This window comes from Lissotriton helveticus, chromosome 4_1 (assembly GCF_964261635.1).
Source record: "Lissotriton helveticus chromosome 4_1, aLisHel1.1, whole genome shotgun sequence".
NCBI lineage: Eukaryota > Metazoa > Chordata > Amphibia > Caudata > Salamandridae > Lissotriton > Lissotriton helveticus.
In genome coordinates this window covers 1,582,662,235-1,582,688,714 of record NC_136063.1, presented here as the reverse complement: position 1 = coordinate 1,582,688,714, position 26,480 = coordinate 1,582,662,235, and the positions used below count along the sequence as shown (strand labels likewise).

Sequence of the window (26,480 nt, the reverse complement as noted above, 5' to 3'; positions counted from 1 at the left end):
CATAGTAGCCCTACAACTAAAGGGAATTACTTGTGTGCAGATGTACTCACAGTGAAGGAGAAGAAAGGCAGACACTCTCTCCCTCACAAGAACTGTGCAATACCCTAGCTGATTTTTTTCCATGATAAGATCATGAAGCTAACCCAAAATTTAGTGCAAAGCAATGACATAAAGACGGGCGGTTATATAAACCCCGTAGTATGTGCAGGTCCTCTTTAGAACAACTTTGGTGAACCAGATCGCTAAGGTGCTCTCCTCACGTACCTCTGCTTACCCTAATGGCATGTGTCCCATATTGTAACAAAAAAAGGTAGTGTCTACAGTCATTCTAGCCCCATCCAATTTTTTTAATTCACCCCTCCCAGGGGATGCCGTGCGTACGTCATTGAAAAAAGGCAACAGTAAATCCCATACTGAAAAAAACCCTCCCTTGGCCCTACTGTGTCCCATTTTTCTTCTTTCCCTTCTCACTGTAAAGCCAGTTCACAGCTTTTTGGAGACACACTCGCTCTTTCCCCGAGTTCAGTCAGAGTATCAGAAAAGCGTTAGCACCAAAGATGTCCTGGCTAGGGCAGATCTCCAAATTCTTCTGGATGATGAGGCGTGGCGTACTTGGTCTTGTTAGACTTATCGGCGATCATTGATGCTATCTCACACGATTTGCTGCTAGAACGTCTAACAATTGCCAACATCAGGCACACAGTCCATAACTGGTTTCTCCCATGCCTAAAAGACCACACTCAAACTGTTTTAATGGCCAATTTTCAGTCTTCAAGTAAGTCGATTCTTGCAGGTGTCCCTCAGGGTTTGGCCCTCAGTCTAACACTTTTCAATTGTATCATGGCTCCTCCGGTCAGGTCAATTGATTCTTTAAGCTTTACCTTTTATTCTTATCACAACTACACCCAGGTGATCCTAAGACTTGAAGGAAATACTGTTACCATTTTATACTTTTCATCCTGCCTTGGGAGGTTTCCAGCTGGATGCAAAACAACTCCCCTGTACTCAATGTTGAAATCGCTATGGGCCATATGAAATGTCTATTTTGCATTTCCTAAAACGCGAATCCCAAGAAATAGCTATTTAAGAACTGCAAAATGGAATGTACAAAAATAGAGATTTCCTAATAGCAATTCCTACACAGTAGGAATCGCTGTTAGGAAATCGCTATTTAGGAAAGCCATTCGTTCCAATGGAATGGTGTTGCAATTCCAGATTTCCAATTACCTAACAGGAAATTGCTAATTAGGAAATGCAAAACTAAGGGTGCCTGTGGGCCTAAGGCCTCCCTTGATGCACCCTAAAAATAGTGGTGCATGTTACATATAGGTCCTAGGTGCATGTGCGCTACATGGCAAATAAAAAAATGCATTTTGGGTGTATTTTTCAAAATTGCACATGGTTGCCATCAACTTGGAGTCGATGTTAATAGCATTTTCTAAATGCCCATTTCGCATTTACGAAGTGCTTTGTACATGTGCTCGGGAAATCGCAAATAGGAAATCCCTATTTGAGATTTTCTATTTAGGGAATCACAAAATGCTATTTCTACTAGGTAGGAAAAATCACATTTTGCGATTCCTGTCTGCCTTTGAACATTTGGACAGCAATTTTGTGTTTCTTAAGGACTGAAAGTGCAATTTGGACCTTTAAGAAATGCTAAATCCTTTCGTACATATGGCCCTGAGTTCCTTATTTTTGAAGATGTGGACAAAGAACTGATGGCCTTACCATCTCTTGTTGAACATGCCAAAAACCTGGAAATCATGTTTGATTCCAAACTCAGGTTTTCAAAACATGTGCAATCTCTTATGATTTCTTGCTTTTGCCTTCTCTCAGTCATAAGGAAGATCCTCTCCTTTCATGCTGCATTCACTAGAACAGATCTGGTCTAAGGTCTGATAAAATCAAAGCTGGGCTCTCTGTAGGTGGCCCTCCCACTTCACATTGTACACTAAGTGCAGTTAATACAAAAGGTTTCAGTCTGGACCATTTGAGGGTTAAAAAGAAGTGTACCCATTTCTAACAATTTTCAACAACTGTGATGGCTACTGAGGGAGCGAGGTTTTCTGTATCTCAAGCTTCAGATATAACGATTACATAACGCCCAACACTGGTCGTATGGACCTTTGTTTGTCAACAAGGAGAAGTAAGGAGCAATCATCTACATACTAATAAATAATTAAAGGCTTTTAATACAGTTAATAAATAGCATTTTATGTGAGTTAAAGGATTGTATTTTCAATTCTTTTTATACTTTCTTTTTTTTATTCATTTAGTGTTAATCTTTCAGTATTAAAAGTTATTATAATCCATCAATCGATATTTGATTATAAAATAGAACAAACTGTTTGTTAGAAGCACTGTTAATATAGTAATAATACACCTAGCATGTTCCTTAAAGGAAAGTTCCCTAGTCTTAATACGTTGGAATAATGAGAGAAAAAGAAAAGGTGTCAATTCAGAAACCCAATGAAGAGCTCTGATGAGAAATCAATGTGCATGCATGAACCTTTGCATTTCAGACTGGAATAAATAAGCTGACATAAGAGAAATACATTAAATAACTTCTCATGTAGAGAAGTCAAGAAGCTCCGAGATGAGCCTCCTGCCAGAGTGTTGGTAAAGGAATCCTAGAATCTAGCTGCTACTCTAGGAACATGACCAAATATAAACACACAATATTCTATGTTGGAATATTATTTCTTCCATCCTCTTCAACCTGCAATAGGATTTCAGTAAACTCCCGGGATTAGGCAAGCTCCCCATGTTCCCATAGAGGCACAACAGACATCAACCCTTGAAAAGTGACATTGTTGATATTTTGCAGTCGTGAATCCTCTTTCCAGTCACCCCCTCTCCTTCTGGTGATGACTCACTCTCGATTGTCCAATACAAAACAAATGTTTATTCACTAGCTAACAGAATTCTCCTGGAAAAATACAATATCTGAAATAAAGAGAAACACTTAGGGGCCGATTCCGATTCGGTAAAATCCCGTACAAATAGCTGTACGGAGCATTTTTCCCGTACGAATCGTATCCTCGAACGTCCCCGAACGTACGATGTAGTGCGATGCGTACCCAAAGCAGTTCTCTGTCCTAATCGTACCAAAGCCTGTACGACTCAATAATCCGTACCAATCGCATTCGGAACGCACAGTACGCGATGTCCCTATGGATCGAACCATCATTTTCCGACCCAGCAAGTACGATTCGTCCAATCAACACTCCGTACGACTCTTTTTTTAGGAAAGCTCAAAATGTCCGGAAAAGCAGAATTCGACTCGAAGTGCATGCAAAACAAACCCCCGGAACGGTTCGTACACCCCATGATCGTAGGGGTACGGTTCTTACACCTACGATCATGGGGTATGGTTCATACACCCCATGATCGTAGGGGTACGGTTTGTACACCTACGATCATGGGGTACTGCCCTATGATCGTAGGTGTACGAACCGTACCCCTACGATCATGGGGTGTACGAACCGTACCCCATGATCGTAGGTGTACGAACCGTACCCCTATGATCATGGGGTGTACGAACCGTAACCTATGTGATTGTGTGGCTCTCCGTACGAATTGCTCATACGTGACGTTTACCGTACAAATCGCGTACTCATTCCCCGGTCTGGATCGTACTTGTCAGGTCGTACGGTATGTTTATGATTCGTACGGTTCACTTTCAGGGTCCGTATCGTGCGGATTTTCCCTTGCTTTTCGTACGGTTCGCAACGATTCAGACGTATTTTTTTACTACAGATTGTACTACGCAATTCGTATGGATTTGTACGATTCGTACGGAAACGGCTATGAATTCGAATCGTCGTACGGATTTGTTTCCCGAATCGGAATCGACCCCTTAGTGTAAACAGCTATTCAATGCAGAAAACAGGCCTTTCAGTGTTAATGTATTAATTTTCAGTTAACATGGCATTGACAGCTAGGCTAACTTGAATCAGCACTTTTATTTACTTGCAGGCCTAGAACATTCATATATACGATTATTTACTAAAAATTGGGCATGTAGGATATATTTGACATAAACAGAAGATTTTCACATTATTAATAAATGCATTTTTTAGCAAATAAAATTTGTGTAATGAGTTTCCCCTCACCCATGGTTAAAAAAACATAATTTCTTCTTCACAAATGAATCTTTAGAGTGCACCCTGATTCTCTGCTGAGTCATCCTTTCTATTTTTCAGTGTTTCAATTTCCTTTAAGTTCTAATTCTCTTCCTATGTTCTCTCTTTATTTTTCTTCTTTATTAAATAACATCTAATTCCTTTATATAAAGTGTAAAAGCATATTGGTCAAATGCCAATTATTAGTATCGGTACCAATATGACTCTAAAAAGTCCGCCACCCACTGTTGGAAACCATTTCCTAATAACAAAAGCTCCCTTGCCTAATCTAGCTAATACTCTAGTGGCTTTAAAGGTTCTAATTTAGGTTTCAGGTCAGAAATGTTCTTTGCAAATTCTTCTATCTTTCTAGTCTTGCGAGGGATGTTTAAGCAGCAATGTTCTTCTTCTGAATGTGTTATCCCCACTCCTTTACTGCAACCTTGGCCCTGGAGGATTCTTCGTAATTATTTTATTTGCTTTTGTTAATTGTTTATTTGTAATTTCAATTATTTCAATCTTTTATTTTTCTGCTTTACACAGTTCATCTTTGTTGTCTCGCTTATTTTGGTTTTGAATTCACAAAACAGTACGTGTCAAGTTCTTAATTGTAATAGTTGCTTCAGAAATCTTATTTATCCAATGCTTGTTTTTTGTGTGGCGTGTCAAGGAGGTTCAAATATCTCTGATCTCAATTCAATTGGATTTGAACCTGATGCATTTGGTACATTTTCTGAGTAATACATCAATTGTGGTGCAGAACATCTGCAACAAGGTACTCTCGCTTTTTGGATCTTCTTGGTGTATGTTGATTTTCTTCATTTTCACTCACACCACTAGATTCTGCTTCTTCGATGATGGTTTGTAGTATACATCCGACTGACGCATTTGATCTCAATTGCCTCCTATCATTTGGCCATTCTGATCTACATAGGGGTCTTTATTTTCTCACACTTGTTCCTTTTCACACCACTTTGCGAGATTTCAGGACCTTGCAACAGTGTGAGATGTTGCTGCTCTTCATCCCCCTCTGGTCCTTCTGGATGTACAGGTATAGGAGACCTCAGACTTGGCTCAAATAACACTACTCATAAGGGCACCTTAATCTCTGCGTATGCAAAGCATGCACCCAATTAGATATCACAGCAACTTTGATAGTATTGTTGGTATTCAAGATGACTTGAAAGGGGCCTTTCAAACTTCGCTCCAGTCAAGATTTTCACACATGTTTGTTCAACAAATCCTGGTCTTCTGGGTAAAGGTTGTAGCACTGCTCCTGATGTGGACTGGCAGCTCCAACCTAGTGAGAAACAGAATGCACCACATCAGCTAATCCTTTGCAGCAATCGAATATCATGTCACCTGTGATGTTTACAAGTGCATTTGTAGGTACAGCAGACATTCACATGGCACGACCTATGAGTATTTCATGTGGAGATGATCCAGTTCTCCTGTAAGGGGTGCTTTGAAAGACTCATTAAAATCAGTGGTAAAGCCTCTAGCCATTTAAATGAAGTGGATGCACAGAGCTTGACCAACCGAGACTTCAAAGCCCGGTTTAACTGTTCCACTATCCCTAAGCTTCGGGACAATAGCTTTGTACGCTTTTGTAACTTGCACACATGTCACTTTTTTCTCCTGTAATGTACCGTTTGCTACCTCTTGTATTTTGTTTGCTCACAATTGTCACTATTGCCTCAAGTAATGTAACGTTTGCTTTTGTAATTTGTTCACTTGTAATTTTCTCTTCATGTATCATTACAGTTCCTATTGTGAAGTGCTCTGACACCTTCGGGTAAAGTCCGCGCTATATAAAATCGCATAAAATAAAAAAAGAAAGAAAGAAAGAAAGAAATCTCTGTTCCACTTGAAGAGCCACACAAAGTGTTCTAAGGACCTCAATGCTGAAATGTTCAAATCTCTCAATACTGACACCAACTGCTGCAAAGCTTTAAGGCAGACTGGCAGTCCTGCAGCAACAGGGTCATGTGTAGTTGAAAAATAAGCTTGGCCACTAGGAAAAGGTTTGGTATTCATTGTCTACATTGACCAACCATTCCCAGGAACATTCTGGCTCCTCTCTGAGATCTAGGTGGACTCATCTTCCAAATCGTCTCCATTCTCTTCTGTGACACCTTTATTCATTCCCTTCATGATGAGATGTCCTAAATATAGGACTTATTTTTGACAGTATTGTAATTTGCTCGGGGACAAATGATTTAAAAGAGCAAGTGTGTCTTGTTTACAAGCTTCTTGCATACGTGATGCCACAGGCAGGTCATCAATGCACTGCAGAAGAAATTCATTACAAGGCATCTGCAAAGTCTCAAGATTCTTTTTCAAGACCTGATTAAAGATCGAAGGACTCTCTGTATACTCATGTGGAACTCAACACCATGCCAAAACTCTGTCTCTAAAGATGAATGAGAACATGAATTTGCTGTCCTCGTGCAACAGATTAGAGAAGAAAGCCTGGCAGAGATCCACAACAGTTAACCACTCTGCAGTGCAGCAAATTGGAAACTATTGTTGCTGGATTCGGTACCATGGGACAAATATGTTGTTAATTTTCTGAAAATCCTGTACAATTCAATGCCTGCTGTTGAGCTTCTGTAAACCCATAATCAACATATTGCAAGGACATCTGACAATTTCCTTCAAAATCCCTTATTTTATAATGTTTTCAATCCCAGTGGTTATTCCAGCAACTGTCTATGGTGTTAAATTATGAGGTGGTGTTCTCAGGAAAAGTATCTCTCAAATCAGTAGTTAAATCCTCTATTGTTCTTACAGAATACGATCCTACAGTTGTTCCTTGTCAGGCCATTTGAAATTCAACATCCTGATCATGCATTTGAAATTCAGCACTATCTAGTGTGCTGTAAATAGTGTATTTTAACTTGCAAAGAAGATCTCTCCCCAACAGATTTACAGCTCTTGAATTGCATATCACAAACTGATGGTCTTACACAAAGGAACCTATTTTTACAGGCACTTTCTTTGAAACAGGATTAGTTATGTTTTTTTCCGTAACACCCACAACTTGGATCCTCTTTCCTGAGAGGGGTAGGCCTGGGACGTCTGCTGTTCTAACAGTAAAACGTGAAGCTCCTGTATCAATGAGAAATTACACTTGGTGGACATTAACCACTTTTTCCACAAATAGTCCACTTTGGTCTACTTTTAAGACTGCACCAACTACGCAATATTCCTCCCCTTCAGGCACCCTCATTGGGAATTGTCAGAATCAAAACTCTCATTCTTCAACATGGGGAACTGTTGAAATGGGTTCTAATTTTGGAATGGATTTGAATTTGCTCTCGATATTTGATTCACATTGAATCTAGGATTACCCATATTTTGTGGGGGCATCAGAGCTTGTGGGACCTGTATCATAGGAACTTGTGATTGCATTTCCGTCTGCATTTGTTGGCCTGGAACCTGAATGTGGACATTTAACCCTTGCATTGGCCCATTAACACTCACTTGATTTGGATTATGTCTATGCTCCTTCTTCCAGTGCTCGAGCCTGTTACAGTAGAGATAAAGAGTTGATTTCTTCAAAGTGGCAATGTCTATTATTATTTGGATCAACTGAAACACCTTGACCTCTTCCCTGTGAAACACTAACTCCACCCTGTGCAATTTGATGTCCATACCAAAAACCAACACATTGCATTCCCCCAACATTTCCTCAATATGATTGATTCTGAAATCCCTTTTGAATTAGCTTAGTTTGCGCCAGCATAAACATCTCTCGAAGTCTCTTCTGCTTCATCTCTTGCTCATCACTACAGTATTTTGCATAATTCAGGATCTCATCTAAAGATTGTGTCTGCCAACAAATCACATTCTGTTGTATGTGCCTACTGAACTCTGGTCTCAACCCAAGAGCAAATTGTGATGCAAAACGTCCCATATCTACTTTTGGGGGATTTTCTTGTCCACTACACTGTTTAAACACCTGCAATAATCGTTCATAGTAAGCATGCACTGATTCTTTATCTTCTTGGGTAGTTATGTTGATCTTTAACCAATCAATGTCTCTCGCTAGAACTTTCCCTTTCAAAAAAGTAATCACCTCATCAAACTTTGTCATTACCACCGATGAAGGTTCACACGCATGTGCATCTCTTGAAGGCCATTGCACATCTATCTTCCATTCAGCTCACAAGTCACTCTGTACCACATTATCAAAGAAAGTATTCGAATCTGTTCACAAAACCTTTGAAATCTTTACAAATCTGTCCACATGTGTATACCACTAAGTGAGATTCTCTCTCAGCTTCGGAGAGTTGTTTGTAAATGTTGCGAGTTCACCTCTACTACTTGGTGCATGAACATACTTGCCAACTGGTACTTCCCTCATAGGAACATTTAAAACCTCATCTTCATCTGTGGGTGCTGGTGGTGGTTTATCATTCCCTTCTGCAGCATCTGGTTGTATTTTTTCCTTCCCTGTTTCTTTGCCCACTTCTAATCTGTCAAAATCGCTCCATTTGCAGATGCACTTTACCAATTCTGCAATGTGTAATCTCATTCTTTAAGACCCCATTGTCACAATAGCATCTTCATATAACTGTGCCCTGAAACATTTATGTAAAGAACACTCTTCGGGAGATCCACCTCATATTTTCCTGTCAATTCAGTTAATTTGTTTTGAGTAGCATCCACCCGTCTTGTGATTTCTTTATACAGATATATCAATTAATTTTCCTGTTATTGGTTTACATGTGAAATGTATCGGCATCCTCTTATAATTTCCACTAATGCCATCTTTAAATTTGGTACATCTAAGGTTCTTGCTTTTTCCCGGTCTGTATATATTCTCTCTGTATCTCCCACCCTTTTATTCTATAGAGTTTTTTCAAACCATGGTGGAAAAATTCCATTGTCAAATCACCCTATCTCACCCTGTGTAATTGGTGTCATAAAGACAATTTTTCTCCCTTATCTCAATGATTGAACATTTTGTGCTGGTGTTCAGGCAGCAATTTGTGAATTCTGTGATATCCGGATGAACCCTGATGCAGCTACTCCTCTTACAGAACCTTCAATGAAAGCATTCAGAACAATATTTATTGGTGCAGTTGCAACAACAGGCACTTTCAGTGTCCAAGCTGACACAACCTGTGACACTGTGGCAGGAGCAGTCACAATAGAAGCAGTAACACCCAAAGCAATTACAGTAGGGGCGGCTTCAGCAGGTGGAGGTGCAATTGGGAGTGCGTGAAGCCATCTTTCAATATGAATTGCATTCAGCTCAACAAGTGCTGTAGCCAATGTAGTACTAGCAGTAGTAACACCCTCCATATTGGTTGTGAGGGCCACATATGGCAGTGGACGTGAGGACAAGGCATCTTTTCCTTGCAGCTTCCTCATTGTCATTTCCCGGCGTTTGATTATTTTTAGCTTTATCTGCTGTTATTGCTGGGTACATCCTAGTTCCCTCGACAATGCATTTTCTCACAGTTTGCTGCCCTTCATCCCATTGAGCATCAGCGGAATTTTGCACTGCTATCTTTGCTCTATTCTGATGTTTTTCTTTCTTTTTGGCATGATCTCCTCACTCTGAAGCAATTAATGCTTTATATGTGTAGGTCTAGAAGATGGCTTCATTTCTATTAATTTTCCATATATAAGTTTTCAATAACCCCCTTGTACACAATTATGCAACTGTAAGCAAGCATATAAACAAATAACCGTTATTTGCTCCACTAAAGAATTCGAAATAGATCATTCATACAAAAAATAAATCAAATAATTTTAATACATTTCGTCTTCCCTACACACATGTACATGCAAATGAAATCTCAACCAGACGGAAATGACCCTGACTGCTATAGTTTTGCCTTGGCGCAATAGGTTCCACTAACACCAATCAATTTTAATACACCCACAACAAATTTGTATACTATCTATCTCAATTGTGCAGTCAATTCTACGTCACAAATATGCACCACGAATACTTGGCAGACAAATAACACTACAATTTTAACTATTGTCAAATTATCACGGGATCTTGGACTACTTTGAGTCTGATACCACCTTCTACTCCTCAACATCTAAAAATATACACAACTATTCTATTGACTTTATCATAACACAAATACAAAACTTTAAAACAGACTCTTAATCAGACAATAGTGACCCATACCCTATTGATACTCACACCGTCACCACTGCAACCCGCTATCTCATTCAGTTTTCAAGTTCAGGCTTTGGACCTACGGGACATGGGCAATTCTAAACTAAGGCAAATTATTTCAGCTCCTTTCTCCTGTAATGTAAACCATTTTCTCACTCCCACTTGAGAGAATGGGGTTTTCTATAACTCAATCTTTGGGCAAAATCATTGAATAACCCTTGCCACTGGTTGCATGAACTTTGTCCATTGATAAGGTGAAGGAAGGAGCAATGCTGTACATAGCAATAAATCGTTAAAGGCGTTTAGCACAGTCAATGAAGAGAATTGTGTGTGAGTTAAAGGGTTTTATTTGGAATTCTTTTTAACCTTTCATTTTTTTTATTCATTTAGGGTTAATCTTAAGATTTCAGCATTAAACGTTAATATAATCCATCAATCCCTATTTGATTATAAAATAAACCAAAATGTTTGTTAGAAATAATATAGTAATAATGCAGCAAGGATGTTCCATAAAGGAAAATTCCCTATTCTAAATAAGTAGGAAAAATGAGAGAAAAAGAAAAGGTGTCAGTTTAGAAATCCAATGAAGAACTTTGATGAGAGAATCAATGCGCAAGCATTAAGCATTAGCATGTCAGACTGGAAACTTTTCACAGTCATAAATCAGCAGACATAAGAAAAATAGGCTAATTAACCTCTCATGTAGAGAAGTCTAGGAAGCTCAGAGAGGAGCCTCCAGCTAGAGTGTCAGTAAAGGAATACTAGAATCTAGCTGCTACTCTGGGAACATTCACTAATACAAACACAAAATATTCCATGTTGTAATATTATTTCTTCCATTTTCTTTATCCTCCAGTAATATTTCAGTAAATTCCTGAGATTTGGCAAACCCCCCATGTTCCCATACAGGCACAATAGACTTCCAGGCATTAAACCTTGATAAAGTACTTCTTTGATACTTTGCGGTCCAGACAGTTCTTCCCATGAATCCTCCTTCCAGTCGCGTCCTCTCCTTATGTTGAGTGCTATCTATTGCAAAAACAAGTGACATTCACAAGCTAACAGAAGTCTTCTGGAAAAATACAACATCTGAAATAAAGAGAAAACATTGTGTGAGAGGCAACTATTCAATGTGGAAAACAGGCCTTTCAGTGTTAATGCATTCATTTTAATTTAACATGGCATAAACAGTTAGGCTAACTTAAATCAACACTTTTATCTATTATGCAGGCCTATATCATTTAAGTATGAATACCTAGTACAAGTTTTGAATTTAGCATACATTTTACTTAAAGATAAGCTTCGCAAATTATTAATAAAAGTATTTTGTTAGCGAATAAAATTGGCATCAGCACTGCCTAGAGAAGTATCTTGAAAATGCTTTGTCTCTCCTATAAAGCTCTGTATTGCATGACATCTGCTTTTACATGCCCAATATTCATTGGTACTCTCCAACGCGCTCTCTACGATCAAGGTTTACAACTCTGATCAAATTACCGAAATATAAAAGAACCAGACAGGGTGGCTAATCATTGCATTTTTTGATGGTCAGGTCTTGGACTGCCATGCCTATTTATATTTGCACCCAAGGCAACTATGAATGCTTCAGAAAGGGGTTAAAATCTCACCTGTTAATAAACAAATGACTTTCCACCTTTCCCTTTGAAAAGCACAACGGCTCCTCTTTTTGAGGTTTTGTGCACTAAATAAATGTTCTATTCTATTCTATTCCTTTGCCTGTCTATGCTCACCCCATGCTAATGCATATGCATTTCCTGCAAGCCCTGTTACAGCATGTAGGCTTTGAACATCATTGAATAACTTTCCAAACGCCAAATGACTGCAGTGTGTGCTACTGAAAATCACAATTACATCATGCACATTTGTTGAGGGGTACAACACTTATTCTGCATAAGATCAACTTTGTGACTGGATCATGAATAATCTTACCAAATTAGTCCCACTGACAATGAGTAACTTTATTAAAAATAAGTTCATAGTGTTAAAACAATCTGGATCTCGGGACTCTGAAAACTAAATCGAGACAAGACAAACACATTTTGTGAAAGCATTAGAAGCCTGAGCTAAATTCAGATTTTCTATTTTGTAACAAAATAAAGCCTTGCTAGTGTGCCTAATGCTTACTTTTTCTTCAAAAATTGAAGATGCCAGCTACAGTCAGAAAGAATCTAGGGGACAAGGATGAAGAAAGGTTAGGGTATTAATGTTTTTCGAATGTTTTGCCCTTTCTTTTGCCAGGTTTATTTGCAGAAACGATAATACTTACCTCTGGATATGAGTAACCTGATGCAGGTTACTTAAGTCAAAGCTTCCCCTCCTGATGTGATAGCGAATCCCCTTGTGCCCCTATGTGGTGTTCCAAAAGAGACCGTGGGTGCTACCACAAGATACAAGCTCCATGCCTTCTAGAACTATGAATGGTGAGGTGAACCACATGGTTTAAAGGCCAAATATTAAAGTGAGAGAAGTTCCAGCCTAAAGCAAAGAGGATCTAGCTGTACTGACGATAGTGAAAAACACCTGCTTTATATTTGCTTCATCACTGCTGAAAAATGTACAATTCCAAAACGCAGTGTTCCCCCAGAGAAAAATTCCTTTTACAAGAATGGCTACTGTGAGACATGCATACGGTCCATAGAAGAATAATAATGACAATTACTTTATTTACTCAGCCTGCTACATGCATTTCATCACTCTCGATTGATGAAAAGCTGGCCCGCATTACGCCGATTCAAACCACTAACCTCCATGTTTCTTGACAGTTACTAAATTAATTATCCAGGTCTATATATGCTAGCTAGCTGGAGAGTGGTCAACAAGAAGAATTTAATATTCCAGCCATAAGGTCAAATCCAGGCAACGTGTGCGCGCCCACATCACTGTATTGCATTGTAGTTACCCTTTTACCTCACAACACACTCTTGATAAGATGAGGAAGTCTATTAGTGGACATAGGGCAATGCTTTGTTTGAAAGGTGATGAATTGTACCGAGGCTAATATACATTTCTTTTGCTTTCAAGCGCTATTAATCTCATTGTTGCTCTTATCCTGAAATAGGTCGAGGTGTCTGAGCCTGTAATAGAGGGTAGAAAAGAAAAGGATAGATACACGGGGCCTGATTTAAATGTTGGGGAAAGGTAACTCCAAGACAGCTGTGATGTAGTTCCCTCCCCATCAACATTATATTCTAACCGCCTGATTTACAATTGGGCGGACCATAGTTTTGAGGACTGTAGCAATTTCTCTGTCTCTGGTATTGTCAAACTCCTCTGACAACCTCACGGAGTAAAGGAAATTGGAGGTTTGGCTATATGTCAACTCACCAAATTTAGATGGGCGGCATACAACCGATTTTCAATAACTATCACCGTCATGAAAAACCTGGTGGTTGTCGTGTTCTGGTTAGATGGAGACCACACAGTGTGACGGTGGTGGTCAGTACCAAGCCTGCCACGCCCAGAACGTGCCCTCCGTCTCACGTCGGGCGGAACCATTTAACTTACGCTTGGGGGGGGAAACAACAATTGAGGTAATACTGTTTGTGGGCCAAAGGTGGTTGCACCCACTTAGCACAACACTACATTCCTCCTTTACCCTGAAGGAAAATAAACAAAACCAACATGACATCATATCTTAACTTTCTTGCTTATAGTCTCTGAGGTTTTCAAAATGCAAAAAGGAACAGTCTTACTTGTGCGACAGTTGCTGTGCAGCTCGGGCTCTCTCAGCGACTGCAACAGGCCACGAAGTCCCGGTACCTCTGAGATGGCTTTGGGCAGGGACGCAGGTTGTACCTGTTCAGGCTGCGCTCGCCCGCTTGTGTGGGAGTCAGTTCTTCAGAGTCTTTGGCTGCAGCAGTTCCAGAGTGGCTGTGGGCCACTGGCGGCTCTTGTTCATTCTTGACCGGTGTGGTTGGGTCCGCTTGCGGGGCTTCTTCCTCGCTGGGAGCGTCCTCTCCTTCTGTTTCTCGTGGGTCTTGGGCCGGCCTTGGGTATTGCTCAGCTGAGTCCGGGAATCCGTTGTCTTCTCCATTTGAGATTCGTTTGAAAAATGATACATTTCTGGTGACTGTCTCTCTCCCTCTCATTGCAGTGATCATGGTGCCGTTGACATTGGTGACAGTCCACGGGTGCAGTTCGAACGGGAGGCGGAACTTCCCTCCCGGGTGGCGATCTCTCACCAGCACCCGGTCGCTGACTTGAATGGGGCTGTCCGCAGCTCTCCTCCGCCTTGACGCCTCTCTGTTGGACTTTGTTCGCTGTTCCATGGATCGGTTGTTCTGAGTTGGAGCTGAGGCCCACATGGGATGGTGCGGGAGAGTGTCTACCACTGCTCTGTTGAAGCATAGGCGGCTTGGAGGGATCCCGGTGGTGCAGTGGGGTGTCAGTCTGTACTCTCTCAGAAATTGGAAGAGGGCTAGTTCTAGGTTTTGTCCATCTGCCATGGCAATTTGGATAGTCTTATTTAGAGTTCTCATAAGTCGCTCGACTTCGCCATTGGCTTGAGGCCACCTGGGGGTTATCTTCCGGTGCTTGATGCGGTGTGATTGTAGATATTCTGCCAGTTCACCGCCGTTGAAGGGGGGTCCGTTGTCAGTGCGTAGTTCCCCTATGAGGCCGTGGGTCGCTATAATTTTCTCTAGCTTTGGGACCACTTCGGAGGCTGCGGTGGAGGGCAGGATTTCAATTTCGGGGTACCTTGAGAAATCGTCTACCACAACAAACATGTACTTCCCCCCCGGGAGGCTGCCAAAGTCTGCGCTGGCCCGTGCCCATGTGGTGGTTGGTCCTTCCTCTGTAATTACAGGTGCTGGGGGGTTGGGCAGGCTGGTCGCTAGGCACACTGGACATCGTTGGATGACTTCTTCGACTTTCTTGTCGAGCCCTGGGAACCAGAGTTTGGTTCGGATGCGATTCTTCGATTTCACTATGCCTTGGTGGGCGCCATGGGCTAGGAGGACCGCTTGCTGGGTGAGGCTGTCTGGTAGTACTAGGCGGGGCCTCTCAGGAGACATCCTTCTGGCGAGATGGATAGCTCGCCCTCGACTTGGTAAAGTGCTTTTAGTGTGGCCTGGGCTTCTGGGGTGCGGAACGATGCCGGGCTCTGTAGTGGTTTCCAGTTTCCTGACTGGATGGCCTGGATGGCAATTTGCAGGCAGTCATCGTCTTTGGTGGCTCGTGTCACGTCTTCAAGGGAGATTGGCAACGGCCTCGACCGCTCTACAATCATTCTGACATACTCTTCAGTGGCGTCGGCTTCCGCTGCTTCTGCTTCAGTGACCGGGCGGGCATGGCGCGACAGGTAGTCGGCGGGATTTCTGGAGCATGGCCGATACTCCACTGTGAATTGGTATTCTTGGAGCTGGAGTACCCATTTCTCGATGCGAGGGGGGGGGCCGTGAGGAGGACCCTTGGAACAGTGGAAGAAGTGGCTTGTGGTCAGTGATCGCTACAAATGGATGTCCGTACACGTAGATATGGAAGTGACGGCACCCCCATAGGATGGCGATGGCCTCTCTTTCAATTTGTGAATATCTTTGTTCTGTCGCAGTGAGAGTCCTGCTTGCGTACGCGACGGGTGCCCACTCTCCGCATGGCTGTAGTTGGGTCAGGACAGCGCCGAGGCCGGTCGGACTGGCATCAACCACGAGTTGGGACTCATATCGAGGGTTGAAGTAGGCCAGGGTCGTGTCTGCTGAGAGTGCCGTTTTAGTCTTCTGGAAGGCTTCTTGCTGTTCCTGTCCCCACTCCCAGGTGGATGTGGACTTTGTGAGGTCACGAAGAGGGCCGGTGAGGTCGGACAAGTCTTTAATGAAACGCCCACAGTATGTCACCATCCCAAGAAAACTGCGGACAGCGGTCACTGATGTCGGGGCGGGAGCATCATGGATGTCTTTGACTTTGTCCGGGTCCGGCCCAACGCCTTGGTCGGAGAATCTGTAGCCGAAAAAGCTGATGTCTTTTCGGAGGAATTCGCACTTCTCCCTGTGAAGGGTCAGACCCCTCTCTTGCAGCCTGGCGAAGACGGCTTGTAGGCGTCGGATGTGTTCCTCCAGTGTCGCCGCGTGGACTAAGATGTCGTCGCTCACGTTTAGTACGCCGTCTAGCCCTTGCAGGACATTTTGAATGATGTTCTGAAATACTTCGGCTGCACTGGAGATCCCGAAGTTGAGTCTGGTGTATCTCCACAGGCCTGCGTGGGTGGAGAAGGTCGTTATCGGGCGGGAGTCCGGGTGCAGAGGGATCTGGTGGTATCCGGACCTCAGGTCCATCTTCGAAAACCACTTTGAACCTGACAGCTCACCGATGATGTCGTCTATGGTTGGTGTCAGATGGCGTTCCCTTTTGATTGCGAGGTTATGAATGCGCATGTCTACGCAGATCCGCACGGCGCCTGGTTGCTTCGATTTCTTGGCCACCACGATGGGTGACACCCATGGAGTGGGCCCGCTGACTCTTTCTATGATTCCGGCTCTCTCGAGCACACGTAGTTCCGCTTCCACTTTGGGCCGCAGGTGGAACGCTATACGCCGGTGTCTGAGGGCCACTGGAGCGACTGAGTGATCTATGTGAAGGCGAACGGCGGGTCCTCTCAAACAGCCGATCCCGTCGAACAGTGAGGTGTGTTGCATCACGAGATGGTCGAGGCTGTGGGCTTGGACGGTGAGGGCGAAGTAGATCAGCCCTAGGTCTTGGGCAGTCCGGCAGCCGAGCAAGAACCCGGACCCTTCTTGCGACACGTAGACCTTGGTGTGTACCTGATGGGAGTCGTGTGATACTGTTGTCCGGAACACTCCGCACAGGCGGAGGGGTCGACTGGTGCCATAGGCATACACCTGTACCCTCGTGGGATGGAGCACTGGTGGTGTGTCTAAAGTCCGGTATACGCTGACGGCCATCAGATTGATCCTTGCCCCGGTGTCGATGAGGGCTGCCACTGCTTGATCTTGTATGTTCACTGTGCACATAGGTTCTGCGGAAGGTGTTGCGGCTAATGTGTTGAGCATTCGCACTACGTGGACGGACGCTGCGTCCGCTTCGTCATCGTCCATGTCGCTGTTGTCAGCGGTATCTGGCAGCGGTTCTATTTGTTTCACTCTTCGGGGTGGGCCGTTGGACTTTTTCTTCTGTGAAGATAAACACACACTCGTGAAGTGGTTGGCTTTTCCACAGGCGCTGCAGATTTTTCCTTGTGCAGGGCATGCTCCGTTGTGGGGGCTTGCTCCTCCGCACCACATGCAGGGGCGGTCGTGAGGTGACTGAGCTGGGCTTGGCCGAGGTCTTCGGGGCGGTTTTGTGCGCGTGTCTGTGGCGTTCGTCTTGATGGCGCACACGGGTTCAACTTTGACTGTGACCGTTGGCTTTGGCTCCATATGTGCTGCTCGCGCTTTTGATAGTTCTTTAGATCGTCTGAGCGCTAAGATGTCGCGCATGGGCATGTTGTCTGTTTCCAGGACTCTTTCACGTAGTTTCGAGAAGGTGCAGCCTTGTATAAATTGAGCGCGAATCTCGTCGTCCGCATCCGGAAGGGTGCATGTGCTGGCTAACTTTTTGAGTCTCGCATGGAAGACGTCGACGGACTCTTCTGGGAGCTGGCGGGCTTGGCGAAGTAAGAACCTTTCGTAGTCCGCGCTGGCGAAGGGCTCGAATTATGTGGTTATGGCGTGGCGTAGCGTGGCGTAGTTCCGGGGCGGGCCTCCTTCCACTACGTCCTTCGAGATGTTGTGTATGGCTTCTCCTCCCAGGTGCAGAAGCATGGCTCGACGCCGCTCCACAGCAATGTCCGCAGCAACAAAGTAGTTCTCCAGGCGCTCTACCCATTTCTTCCATCGAGCAGCTTGGGAAGGCGGCGTGCCCGTGACCGCAAAGGGTTCCAGCGGTGGTACAGTGGCCATGAGGGGGCCGGGAGATCAGGCAGCAGAAGGGGCGCCCTGTCACTAGTGGGCCTAGAGGCCAGGAGCACGCCAGATGTGCTTGCAGGCAGTGTGAGGCAGCAGCTGGTGATCCTGTAACGTTGCACGCGAGATGCGTGATAGACGGCAGGTCTCCCTCACGCGAGATGCGTGGGAGATGGCAGGGCCGCCGCAGTGCACGCGCGATGCGTGGTAAACGGCACGCCGGCGTAGCACGCTAGGCCTGCCGGGCTGGCGAGACGCCGGAGGCTGGGAGCAGGCGGGTGCGAGAGCGCGGCAGGGCGCCAGGAGGAAGGCACGCACCTGGGACCACGGGGCCTCTTCCGCAGGATGAGAACGGCGGGTCGCCTGCAGGCAATAGTCCGGGTGGCGGACCGACGCCGTCAGAGGGCCAGGAGACAGCGGTGAGTCCAGCGGCAGAGCGGTGGGGCAGCGAGGCTCGGGCTGCCGAGCGGGCACGCTGCGGGGGCCGCAGGAGCAGGGCCACTGGAGCAGGGGGCGGAGTGAGGCACGTGATGGGGTGGCGAGACCACCTCGTCGCCAGTGTCGTGTTCTGGTTGGGCCTACAAATTGCACAGATGGAGACCACACAGTGTGACGGTGGTGGTCAGTACCAAGCCTGCCACGCCCAGGGTCCTGGCCTTTTTATTTACTCCAGAACGTGCCCTCCGTCTCACGTCGGGCGGAACCATTTAACTTACGCTTGGGGGGGAAACAACAATTGAGGTAATACTGTTTGTGGGCCAAAGTGGTTGCGCCCACTTAGCACAACACTACAGTGGTAAGGGGCATTGATAAGTGCACAGTGTCCCAGTTACCATGGTAGGAAACTTCTATGGTTGTGAGCACACTGTGCTTTTTATTTTCAAAAAGAAAATCCCTCTTTGGTATTTTCTTTTTGAAAAAAAATTGTACGTTTGCCATACAGTTCCGTAATGTTGACAGAGCTGTCTATTAAACTTACAATTCATTCACAGGAACCGTTATGACAGCAGTTCTTGCCAATGCTAGAAATTTCTGCAGGGTGGGCGGATATTTCTACATTTGGGGGTCGCAACCTCCATCAGGGCAACAAAGTAATTTACTCCATTGCCCAGGCAGAGAAATGGGCCACCCACCAGGCTTTAATTTGGGCTTGTAGTAGGAAGGGTCTCTATAAAGTCACCTAGAAGAAACAGTGGAACTGGACAGAGCATGCAGTGAAATACATTAGGGCATATTTGTCATTATGTGAAACAGAGAAGTGCAGCGTAACAGTGAAAGGGCAGGAATACACCATATTTAATATAATACAGCACAGTTCGGCTTTTTCCTGGTGCTGGCACACAATCTGCTGCCCAGTGCAAATGCAGGCACTCTTGCACCATGGTGCAATGATGCCTGTGTTGTAAGCAGGATTGTTTTTGTGCAAGAAGGGACACCTTCCTGCACAAAACTATCCCCGGAAGCATTTTCCTCTTTCCATGTGTGCTGCAGTATGTAGCCCATAGAGAAAGATGAATTCGACGAGGAGAAATAAAGATATTTCTCCTCATTGTGCCTCCACTAGGGATTCATAGCAGTATTGACACATTCTCAGGGCTACCACTTATGGTAAGTCTGGGAATGTACCAAAATTCATGGGTGTTCCTTGGGAACACCCACTCACCACCCATGGAATGCCTCCCTGGGACTGACTAACACAACACAGCAATTCAGGGCCCTCAGGGCTATGTAAGTTGGCCTTGCGTGGCTTGACAAATCGCACTTAAGGGTTGTGTCACACTTGCACCCCATTGCGTGAATCAAAAGTGACGTAACCCTTTTGATAAATATGGCTGCTTGTTTACAAGGACCCTTTCACTCCCTCCACAAAAATGAGAGGTGAGAAACCCATAGACATATTGACCATAAATGTGCCTTGGTAAATAGTCGAAGAAATCAACCACATTATAATTTAAAGTATACTCATTTGAATTACACATTAGAATTATAGGGCTTTCAAACAGTGCTCATATGGAGAAACAACCTTTACAACGCATGCATTTACAACGCAAGTCGTTACAACAATGCGGTGTTACATCGCATGCCATTACAACGCAAGTCTTTACAAGTAGGGGCGGAAGGTGGTGGATTTGTTGGATTTTCAATTCAACACCTTCCCTACTGTTGCACATACTGGAGTTGGAATAGTAAATTATACTATTCCAAACTCCAGCGCCCCCATACTGCAAGTCTTTGTGATAACTTGCGTTGGGATGCCATGTGGTGTAACAACGAGTCGTTGTAATGACTTGCGTTGTAAAACATGCATTGTAAACAATTTGTAGTAAAGGTTGTTTCCCCAATATGAGCACGTTGTAAAGAGTGCTATTCCTCATAGTGTTATCTTTTATCACTACCTACCTGAAGTGCAGGGTTTTAATTAGTGTGCCTGCTGCCTTTCTTGGATGGACGTGGTAACCATTTCTCAGTCTCACTCAACATAATCCAACCTGAGGTCTGCTTTACTCTCGGGTACCAAGCCAGGTACATAGATACCAATCCAGAATAGACAGAGCCGACATCTGAATGTATTGTCGCAGTTATTGGGAAGTTAAATATTTCCCTAGAGTTGTCTAGAGTCACCAAAGTAAGTGGGCAAGCCTGGATCAGCCTTGGTCTGATAAATGCACACAATCTGGGAGGTTAGCTTTCATTGGCATGTACAAGATTTAAAATAACCACTGTTTTCTGAGCAATAAATGGAGTGATTAAATGAATCATAACTTTTTTACTGAGCTAATCTTACTTTTCCTGTACTGGCAGTTCGTACATACTTGGATATGGCTTAATCTTTTGGAGAAATATCGCCAGGACAAAATCATCCAAGAAGCCACACCTACTTAAGCAATAGTTGGTAGGCTTGTTGTTGGACTTGGCCCTTTTTGCTGGTTTATCCCTAAACTTTTTGCTTCTTTCTCCTATTTTTTCCTGACCTTTTGTTGTTGGTTTTAGGACTCAGGGCACTTTACCACTGCTATTCAGTGCTGAAGTACATATGCTCTCTGTGTAAATTGTGAACATGATTGATTATCCATTATTGGCATAAGTGATGTACTGGTCAGTCCCTAGTAAAGTGCATTAAGTGTGCCAGGGCTGGTAAATCAAATGCTACTAGTGGGCCTGCAGCACTGTGCCACCCACATGAGTCGCTCTGAAAAGGTAACACCTGCCACTGCAGTGTCTGTGCACAGTTGTTAGCTGCCATTTTGACTTGGCAAGTGAACCCACTTGCCAGGCCCTAACCTTCCCTTTTCTTACATATGGGACACCCCTATGGTAGACCCAAGCTACCCCCGGGCAGGGTGCAGTGTATGTGAAAGGTAGGACATGTACTGATGTGTGTAACATGTCCTGATAGTAAAATACTGTCAATTTTGTTTTTCACTATTGAAAGACTATCTTGCCCCATGGACAGAATGGGGAATGCTTTGTAACATTTTACAAGCATATCTTTCTATAGGGATAAGGTAGAAAAATAAGGTTTAGGCTCTCTGAACTCAGAATGTAATAACACATCTTTTAGTAAAGATGATTTTTAAATTGTGTATTTGAAATGCCACTTTTAGAAAGTAGGCATTTTCATGTTTAACCATTCTGTGTCTCTATGCCTGTTTGTCTATTGACTGTCTGGTTTTGGAATGACAGGGGCTGAAGAGGTGCATTCCCTCAGACAGCCACCGGGGGTGGCGGGGGGTTGATGTCTGTCCTGTGATGTATTCCTATAGGTTCTGGATCGATCCCCCTATTCCTGACCCTATTCTGGTTAAACAAACCAACAAGTTAACTAACAGTCAGCCCATGAGGCAGAAAACCCCCATGATGCAGATACCGTTATCTGACGCAGTCACACTACGGCACAGGAACGTGTTATCTGATTAGGTCATAACGCTTGCGATCTAATTAGACAAGCGATATTCCTCCAGCCCCTGATAAGGCATACGGAGTTCTCATAACAAATCAAACCTATGACAACCTGGGCAAAACCCTGCGGCCATTGTTTTGATTTCACCGAGAACTTCAGCAAAAGAATGTGCTAACGAGCAAGTCGTATAACATCCTTATTGACGTATCTATGTCCATCCTTACGTCAATCTCGGCACCTTAAAGGTATAAATATTACCGATATTGCCCTATGCAAACACACGCGGTGGTGACGAGACGGAGCAGCCATACTTGCCGAAGCCCAGAACAGAGCAGACCCCGCTGGCACAGCCCCGCCTTCCTGACGCGCTGAGAACGAGACGCGCTGATTTCTCCTGCCGAGAGATCCAGCACCGGCGCTTCCGGGTAGCCCTCGCAGGCAGCCTGGAATATCGAGACCAGAGAGAGAGATACCATCCCTCATTCAACCTAGATTCCAGGTACAGAACTGAATAACCCCTCACAGAGAATTCTTTAGTTATTCACTTGGCAAAAACAAACTTAACTTAAACTGTAACTTTCTATTCCCGCCCACGTATTAGGCTTAGGTCAGGTACACGGGGTAGGCGTATTTAGAAACACCAGTTGAGTACGTTTAGTCAAATGTATATGTGTATGTAATATATTTTATTCATTTTAAAACATCTTATGGCTTAGAAACCATATCAATGTTTTTACAGTATTATTTTATACTATTGCTTTTAATGTATGCACTTTACTTAGCTATAAGTATTGCAATAATATCGATCCATTTCTCTTGTATGTGAAAAGAGACTGATCAATAAATAACACCTTTTTATTGAACACGCCCGTCTCTTCCTTTTCTCTACAATCTGATGAGACTAAGAATGCACGTACTGACTGAGTAAAATAAATTGCCTTTTGTTCACACGACTCTCGAGATATACTCTTGATTAGGGGAGAGCAAAGTTGTCATGTTCTATGGTTGTCAGAAACTAAATCCCTTCTTGTCTAATCAGGGAAGTTAAGCCCTTCCTGAATATTCGAGAAAGTTTCTAGTGAACTCTGAGCTAGCTGGCAAAACCCAAAACTTTAAGTCTAGTATCGACAGTAGTAGACCTAGTTAACGTCTGGCCTAGGCCTTTACTGCTGTAGGTATTATTCCAATGCGCAGAGCCTATTGGGATGATAGGAACTACACTACATGGCGCCCAACGTGTTTGGAAAGGGCGATAAAACTAACGTAAGACATTTAGAGTAACTCAGTCGTGCTTTCTCACTCAGACCCCTTTTCCCATAATACTCCAAAGACGTCTGGAGTGGGTGAAAGGTTATATCCGCCAGACCTCGCAGGAGGGAACTCCTATGTATGGTTCTTGGTATAGTCAACGTTGAAGGATACACTGTTCCAAAATATTGTGCATCTAATCTTTGTTTCCATAAGAAACCTGATCTGCAAACAAACAAAAAAATAACCATCCTGTCAGTAAAATGGTAGACAGTGATGAGGAAAGAGAGGCAGTTAGATTAGCAACTGAACTCGCAGCAGCTGATGCTACCATGCAAGAAGCTGACCCGGATATAATACTCATCCCGGTCATCAAAAGGAAATCTATAACCATAAAACTTATAGAAAATGGACTGACACCTAGAGGTGGTACAGTCATATTCGTAATTGAGGCACACGAATATCGGCAGACAGAGGTATACTATTCATGGATAAATTTTCCAGCAGCAAATCCTGTAACAAAGTACTTCCACTATTACAAAATAGAGGAACCTCCTGAAAATTACACTCCTTTCGAGGAGGTGGAAGTACCACTCAAATTTCAAGAGCATTTGCTCTTATTTGATGGCGCACTAAAACATAATAATCACATCACCAGGCTCGGTCCTTTAGGTAGACCAGGAGCAACGTGGCCGGTCCTAGCCGGATACACACCACATCCAGACATCGACGGGATGTCTGCAGCTAACCTGTTAACACAGCTAAAACAATTAATAAAAATACATAGACAATTAGTCCAGTATGTGATGCGGACTTCTACAATTCAGCCAGCAATTAAAATTCCACAGCTGACCCCTCACCAGGGGAACACAAATAAAATTACACCACAGAATATACAATCCTGCCTAGGTAAAGTACCGGCTAAACGGGAACAAATACCATTCTGGCTAGCGCAGAAAATTACCCAAATAGAGGCGGTGTTTCCAGACACCACCCCGCTAGAAAAGCACAGGATTCTGACTATCTGTCTTCCAATGGGAATCGCACCACACATTGAGGACTGTGACACTTGGGGTACAGTCTTTGCTTCCATCTACACAAAAACGCACGGTGTTCCATCCATTTCGGTAATACCAGATGTGCTAAAACAAATTCAAGATGAATATGGTCCAGAACCTGCTTTAACTCTTGGTATGAAATTACTGAAAGACTTCAAGCAGGTCTCGGCTATATTATTAGCCAACATAAAAGGTGAAGCAGCAAACGTGGCGATCCGCCAGAGGTTAAAAGAGACAGATATAGCAGACCAACCAGCTGAAATTGCCAGAATCATAGAAAAATCCTATGAGGAACTAGGTAGAGATAGTTTAGGTGGAATACCAGTAAAACCGCAACTAATTGAAAGTCCTGAAAAAATATTTTTTAATAATAATTCTACATCACCAAAAAAGAACTGGGATGGAAACAAACAATCCAATCCTAAAGAAAAGAAATTCCAGTCCAGAGGAAGGTCTCCTAGGCGAAGAGAAAAATCTCCGAACCAAAGACACAGGTCACCTCAGAGTGACCCCTCTGGGAAAAGATATAACCTTAGAAATAGGGATAATATAAAAAAGCCTGATAGATATCAAGACATTGATACACGTCCCTCTCAATCTTTTCAGACTTCCTCGCAGAAATCGGAAAGAAGAGGACGATCAGAACAAAGAGAAGAGCACGCCAAGTCCAAAGACAAGGAACCTGCTCAGCTAAAAAAGAAATTACAATTTCCAAAAAAGAAGGTAGCCAGCATTAAAATAGTTAACAATGCCGAGAATACTGAGAACACAACTGAAAAACGGAGAATGGGCTCAGACAATGCTAGACAGCGCAGCAGAAGTGAGCATAGCTCGCAAAGTCCTTATGAATCATCTGGAGACAGTGGACACGAATGAATATCTTCAAGTGGAAACTGCGGACACCAGAGTTAGCAAACCTCACAAAATATACGAAATAACATTGCGTATAGAGGGGGATAAGACTAGAAAAATAAGGGGACTATTTTGGGATAATCTCTCCAAGGGCTATGATATCCTTCTAGCTGAAAAAGACTGGCCACCAGAGTTTGTCAGGGAGTGCCCTCATGGCGAAGAAATAATTATGCCTGCCTTCTCAAATCAAATTCCTATTCATAAAAAATACACACTTGCTAGAAAGTGGGCAGTGGCTCTAGCTCCTGCTTTATATAAAAATCACGTGGGATGGGATGAGGACTCTCCTCCTCACAAAATCCAGTTAAAATCACAACCAACTGCACAAAGGCAGTACCCAATTAAGCAAGAAGCTAAAAAACAGGTAAATGAAATACTAGATCAGCTAGAATACCAGGGGGTGATTGAAACTTGCACCTCACAAATGAACAACCCTTTGTTTCCGGTCTCCAAACCAGACAATTCATACCGTCTAGTTTTGGATTACCGACACCTTAACATATGTTGCAAAACTTTTGCAGTGCAAAACTCACATAGTGCTGCACTAATGAATAACATAGTGCGCAAAAAATACAAAACAACATTAGACATCTCTAATGGATTCTTTTGTCAAAACATAGCACCAGAGAGCAGATATTTAACTGCATTCTCAATAAATGGCACTCAAAAACAATTCTGTCGGTTAGCCCAGGGGTACAAGAACAGCCCGGGGGTATTCTCAGCGAGAGTAACAGAATTACTACAACTATATGATGATGAAGCATTATCTTATGTCGATGACATATACTTAACAGACGATGACTTGGAGACTCACTTGAAAAGAGTGAACACCATAATACTTGGGTTCGCAGCAGAGGGTTACAAATTCAACTTTAAAAAATCCAGAATTGCCCATCTGACAGTCCTGTTCTTAGGATATGAATTATCAAGCGAAGGCAAAAGCCTGGCTGACAATTTCCAAGAGAAATGTGCCGTACTCCAAGCACCTAGAACACTAAAAAACTTACAGTCAATTCTAGGCTTCCTAAATTTCGGAAGAACATACATTGCAAATTACGCAGAAAGGGTCAAACCCCTTTATGATCTGATAAAACCCGATTTTAAAAGATCCAATTGGACTCAAATACACACAGAAATTTTGAGATCCCTACAAACAGACATGCTAAT

The 26,480-nt window shown here is 43.5% G+C and overlaps 1 protein-coding gene and 1 long non-coding RNA gene across 3 annotated transcripts in view; one reads left to right on the top strand and one right to left on the bottom strand.

Annotated features, from left to right (window-relative positions):
- The window catches only part of SUGCT (succinyl-CoA:glutarate-CoA transferase), a 3,526,579-nt gene that overhangs the window by 1,294,509 nt on the left and 2,205,590 nt on the right, over positions 1 to 26,480 (top strand). The gene's annotated exons all lie outside the window — the stretch shown is intronic.
- Positions 10,615 to 26,480, bottom strand: part of LOC144829255 (uncharacterized) — a 74,401-nt gene continuing 58,535 nt past the window's right edge. Inside the window, exon 3 of the long non-coding RNA XR_013610617.1 lies at positions 10,615 to 11,364. This is a non-coding gene — a long non-coding RNA (uncharacterized LOC144829255). The remainder of the gene's footprint in view (positions 11,365 to 26,480) is intronic.